Source organism: Rutidosis leptorrhynchoides, chromosome 3 (assembly GCF_046630445.1).
Source record: "Rutidosis leptorrhynchoides isolate AG116_Rl617_1_P2 chromosome 3, CSIRO_AGI_Rlap_v1, whole genome shotgun sequence".
Taxonomy (NCBI): domain Eukaryota; kingdom Viridiplantae; phylum Streptophyta; class Magnoliopsida; order Asterales; family Asteraceae; genus Rutidosis; species Rutidosis leptorrhynchoides.
Window position 1 is genome coordinate 265,690,001 of NC_092335.1, and position 6,524 is coordinate 265,696,524.

A 6,524-nucleotide genomic window follows, 5' to 3' on the forward strand; every position below is an offset into this window, starting at 1 on the left:
TAACACTTTCGTTAACATGAATATCATTAACAAGTACTATTATTTTTGAAAATTAATATAATTATTATTAAAAGTATCATTACTTTAAATCTATATTTTTATAAAAACTATTATTAATACTATCATTTATATTATTAGTACTATGAAAATTTACTATTATTATCAGTATAATTATTCTAAAGTTATTATAACTAGTATTTTGTAAACAAGAGAGTAATTACACAAAAGTATATTTAATATACAGAACTTAACTATATTAATTTTTATATACAAAATGAAAACATTTAATTAAATAATGAATTATATATAAATTATTAATATAAAAATTATATCACTAATAATAATATATATATTTATTCGATTACGATTATACATATTAATGAATCCATAAATAATATAGGTTTGTGAATCCGAGGCCAACCCTGCATTGTTCAATGACGTCATATGTATTTTTACTACAAAATACATTAGGTAAGTTTCATTTGCCTTTTTACCCTTTATATTTTTGGGCTGAGAATACATGCACAATTTTTATAAATGTTTTACGAAATAGACACAAGTAATTGAAACTACATTATATGGGTGAATGATCGAAGTCGAATATGCCCCTTTTGCTTGGTAACCTAAGAATTAGTAAACTGATCTACTAATTGACGCGAATCCTAAAGATAGATCTATGGGGCCGACGAACCCCATCCAAAGTATCGGATGCTTTAGTACTTCGATGTTGTTTTATATCATGTCCGAAGGATTTTCCGGAATGATAGGGGATATTCTTATATGCATCTTGTTAAAGTCGGTTACCAGGTGTTCAATCCATATGAATGATTTTTGTCTCTATGCATGGGACGTATATTTATGAGAAATGAAAATCTTGTGGTCTATTAAAATGATGGAAATGACTATTTATGTTAAACTAATGAACTCACCAACCTTTTAGTTGACACTTTAAAGCATGTTTATTCTCAGGTATGAAAGAAATCTTCCGCTGTGCAATTGCTCATTTTAAAGATATTACTTGGAGTCATTCATGACAAATTTCAAAAGACGTTGCATTCGAGTCGTTGAGTTCATCAAGATTATTATTAAGTCAATTATAGTTAGATATATTATAAAATGGTATGCATGCCGTCAACTTTCGATATAATGAAAGATTGTCTTTTCAAAAACATATGCAATGTTTGTAAAATGTATCATATAGAGGTCAAGTACCTCGCGATGAAATCAACTGTTGTGAATCGTTTATAATCGATATGGACTTCGTCCGGATGGATTAGGAGGGGTCGTTTCAGTTTCTAACAAGTTTTATTTTTTTGTCCAATGTTTTCTTCATTATGCCACTTGTTGGATTCTGATAAGTTAAAATCCAAATATGAAATTGAATGAAAATGGTTATTCTGCGGTGAACAGATACGTATATCTATGGGTGTAAGTAGGATAGTAAATGACTGTTGAATCAGATTCGAAGAATGTACAGTGTAACTTATTAATGTGAAATCTAAATATTCCTCGGGTATTACCTACCCGTTAAAATATTTTCACCATTAACAGATTGTACGAAATAATTTTTAATTACAATCTTTATGAAAATATATATACATATATATTTTCTTCAGATATAATCATTGATTTAATGAGTAAATATAATAGTAATCTCATTTGATTTACCGTTAGAACTCGAATACATAATCTCTAAAACATTAGAGATTACATAATCGCCATGAAGAACGAAGATAATTGATGTAGAACGATACGTAGAACGATGATTATACTCGAGGTACAGAATGAGATGTTGAGGCATGGATTGTTGATGGTACTGGTGCTGTTTATTGATGGTACTGTTGGTGCCGGTGATGTTGCTGAAGCTGGTAAATTTTGCACCATATTCTCCAAATTGATTACTCGAGCGCGAAGTTCGTTAACTTCTTCTATTATTTCGGGATAATTGTCGGTCGGAACGGGCGTATGAATAAGGTTTAGAATTTTAGATAGAATGTAATCGTGGCGAAATACTCTGGAAATGAGTGTGAAAATGGTGTTCCGAGTGGGTTCGCCGGTAAGTGCTTTAGGTTCTTCGCTAAGAGGGAAATGTAGTGGATGGAAGGGATCGCCTTCTTCTTGTCTCCAATGATTAAGTAGGCTATGAACCCATCCTCAATTCATCCAGAATAAATGATGGCTATCGGGATAGCTATCGAAATCTGAGGAACTCGAACTGGTTGAGGCATTCATCTCGTACAATCAGATGAAGGATTTTCGATAAGAAATAGATTATAGGATGTAGATTGTACCATGCAATGCATAATTTACATATGCATATATAATACTAAAATCCCATAAGTTACGGAGGAATCTACGAAAGCTGTCAGGCAAAAGTAACAATAACAGATACGCTAAGATATGAATTTATCTATACACTATCTATGCAATTGAGGCAGTAAGACGTGTCTAGACTTTAAGGCTGATAAGCAATTAATTTTCGACACTAAATGATAAGCAAAACTTTTGACATATAGACACGGTCGAAGTCCAGACCCACTAATGCATCTAAATAACTATCAGTTAGACACACTAATGCAACACCTGGTTCGCTAAGACCTCCGCTCTGATACCAACTCTAACGAGCCATCCTAATCCATCTGGATGAATACATTACAATTGATTACATCGCGAGGTACTTGACCTCTATATGATACATTTTACATACATTGCATTTGTTTTTAAAAGACAAACTTTCATTTCATCGAAAGTTGACGACATGCATACCACTTCATAATATACCCAACTATAATTGACTTAATAATAATCTTGATGAACTCAATGACTCGAATGCAACGTCTTTTGAAATATGTCATGAATGACTCCAAGTAATATCTCTAAAATGAGCAAATGCACATCGAAAGATTTCTTTCATACCTGAGAATAAACATGCTTTAAAGTGTCAACCAAAAGGTTGGTGAGTTCATTAGTTTAACATAAATAATCATTTCCATCATTTTAATAGACCACAAGATTTTTATTTTCAGTTCTCATAAATATATGTCCCATGCATAGAGACAAAAATAATCATTCATATGGATTGAACACCTGGTAACCGACATTAACAAGATGCATATAAGAATATCCCCTATCATTCCGGGAAATCCTTCGGACATGATAAAACAACATCGAAGTACTAAAGCATCCGGTACTTTGGATGGGGTTCGTTAGGCCCAATAGATCTATCTTTAGGATTCGCGTCAATTAGGCGTGCATTAATTCTCAAAATTAGTGATGTTCCCTAATTCTTAGGCTACCAAGCAAAAAGGGGCATATTCGGCTTCGATCATTCAACCATATAATGTAGTTTCGATTACTTGTGTCTATTTCGTAAAACATTTATAAAAATTGCGCATGTATTCTCAGCCCAAAAATATAAAGGGTAAAAAGGCAAATGAAACTCACCTAATTATTTTGTAGTAAAAATACATATGACTATATTGAACAATGCAGGGTTGGCCTCGGATTCACGAACCTATACCATTTATATTTCTATTAAAACATATAATAGAAATATCATAATTTCATTTATTAATATATATATTATTTCTATATATTTTGTAGTTATATAAGGTTTATACTAGATTCCTTTTTAAAACATATATTTTATTTTATATCTTAAATTCTATGATATATATATATATATATATATATATATATATATATATATATATATATATATATATATATATATATATATATATATATTATATATGTATTTAAAGTGATTAATATAGTTTTATTAATATCTATATATTTAGTATCATATTAAAAATACTTAATTTGTTTTATGTAAGTTTTTATATCAGTAATGTTAATATGATTTATATATAGTTATATGGAATATTAATATAATTGTATTATATATAACAAGTATATTTTATGTACAATATATTTATTTGTTCCAAAAATGATAGTTTTGATATTAATGATTTACTAATAATAATAACTTTATTAAAAATGATAATATTAATAATAATAATGATATTGTTAAAAAATGATACTTTTGTTTAATAATAATAATAATAATAATAATAATAATAATAATAGTAATAATAATAATAATAATAATAATAATAATAATAATAATAATAATAATAATAATAATAATACTACTAATAGTTACAAAGGTGATAATAATACTAATAGTTATGAAAAAAAATGAAAACTTTTATTATTTTCATAATAATAATAATAATAATAATAATAATAGCACTTATAATGATATTAGTAGTAAGACCGACAATAATATTAATATAGTTGTAGCAATAATAATTTTTAATAGTAACAATGCTAATAATGTTAATACTAATATTATTAATGATAATAATTATAATACTTATACATGTGATAATAATAATAATCTTTATAACATTAATAATAACAATAATAATGACACTAATAATAATAATAATAATAATAATAATAATAATAATAATAATAATAATAATAATAATAATAATAATAATAATAATAATAATAATAATAATAATAATAATAATAATAATAATAATAATAATAATAATAATAATAATAATAATAATAATAAAAGTAATTGTGTATACCCTCAAAGCTTTGTCTAAAAAGAATGCTCCAGACGAGACTCGAACCCGTGACCTCCCGCTCATCAACATAACACTCAAACCATCCAATCCATTCTGTTTTTCTCTTTTAAATCTATAACCTAATCTACTTAACCCGTTAACTTCGGCCTCCATAGAAAATGAGGGAACTCGGCCTAACAAGTTAATATGTAGAAACCCATTTAGCAATTAAAGGCCCATTAAATATTGAGTTTTTAAATTTTCTGTTGGTGTGTGTTTGGAAAAGAAGAAACCAGAATTGGACATCGAGACTTATCTCCATCTCATGACATCACCTCATCATCATGTATCTATCTTTACCTAGTCGACATCATCATCAATATCATAATCATCGATCATCATACATACAACATCATGATCCATACTTCTCTGTATCATGATCATCATCATCTTCTAACCGTTATAAACATATCATCTTCATCGTTAACATCTCCTCATCACCACGGGTTACCATCATCGAAGTCATCATCTCGCCTAACATCTTACTGTATTATCAACACCATCTTCGTCTTTCATCATCAAACTCTTTGTTATCTACTTTCATTACGATCCTTCTTCATCATCTCAATACCACGATTACTATTCATCATCTTCATCGATATTGCTACAGTACCATTATTGTTTTATGCATCATCCTCATTGTTATAACAAGAACGAAACAGAAATGAACAGGTACGGCAGCTGTAACAGTAGTATAGCAGTAACAGTGGCGGTTTTATTGGTTATCCGAACAAGGAACACAAACCCAGTTGCAATAGTGGGTTTCGCAGGTGTTCTAAAATGGTGATTTAGGGTGGTGTTTAGGTTTGATGTGGACTTGGTGGTTGTCTACAGCTGAAACTTTAACACCCCGTTAAAAATCCCATTGACAGAATGTTAACTCTGGTCCCAGTGCTTGGCTTGACTTCTACGTAACAGCAATATTCTACAGCGGAAGCAATTAATACTAAGAATAAAACACGCAAAACGGATCAACAATAATGTTGAGTGAATCTACAGGTTTTAGGTAAATAATACAATATGTTTAAGAAATAACATTTCGAAAACGTTTATTAGTGGGAGACCACCAAGGTTTAATATTAAAGTTTTTGGACAACACCGTTTCTCGTTTTAAAAGTTTGTTGTCACTACCATGTCAAGTTGCAATCATTTGTAGACAACACCCTGTCATGTTTTATCTCATTTATTTGTAAACCACAGTTCAAATAACGTTGTATAGTATCTGAAAAAACAGTTATCAAAAAAATAGTTTAGTTTCCTTGACCACGAGATTTTACAAGTACAACACCAAGTCATAAAAACGTTTGCATAATATGAGCACCTGAATACTAGCAATGACCCGAGTATAGAAGCCATTATACCCGCCTTTACCTCCTAAAATGTTATACATTTGTTCGAGTGTATCTAATGTTCAAAATAAATGCACCACAATGTTTATAGCGGGTGAGGTTGTCAACCTAACGGATCCGTCCATCTAAATTGTGCTTACACCGATGGTATTAAAAGTATTTAAGCTAGAGGCTTTGTGAACAAACTCAATATGCATATATATAGTACTCGTGTCAATAAAAAATTATTTGATAAAGTAAGTATAACAGCGTGTATTATCATCCCTAAAAATATGTAAAAAAAGTAGGACTGTAGCCTCACCTTTGAATAAGCTTGGATGACAGACAAAACTTGTACGGTTTACAGCTGAATAATGCAACCTAAGTATACGTATTTAGGTTGGTCAATATATGTATCTTAAATAATGGTGGTTTCATAGTATAAGTGGTCTTATTGCTCGACTCGACGCGTTTCCAAGTAAAAGTCAACTATATCATGCAAGTCAAACAAAGTCAACTGAAGTCAAACCGAAAGTCAAACTTGGTCAAAATA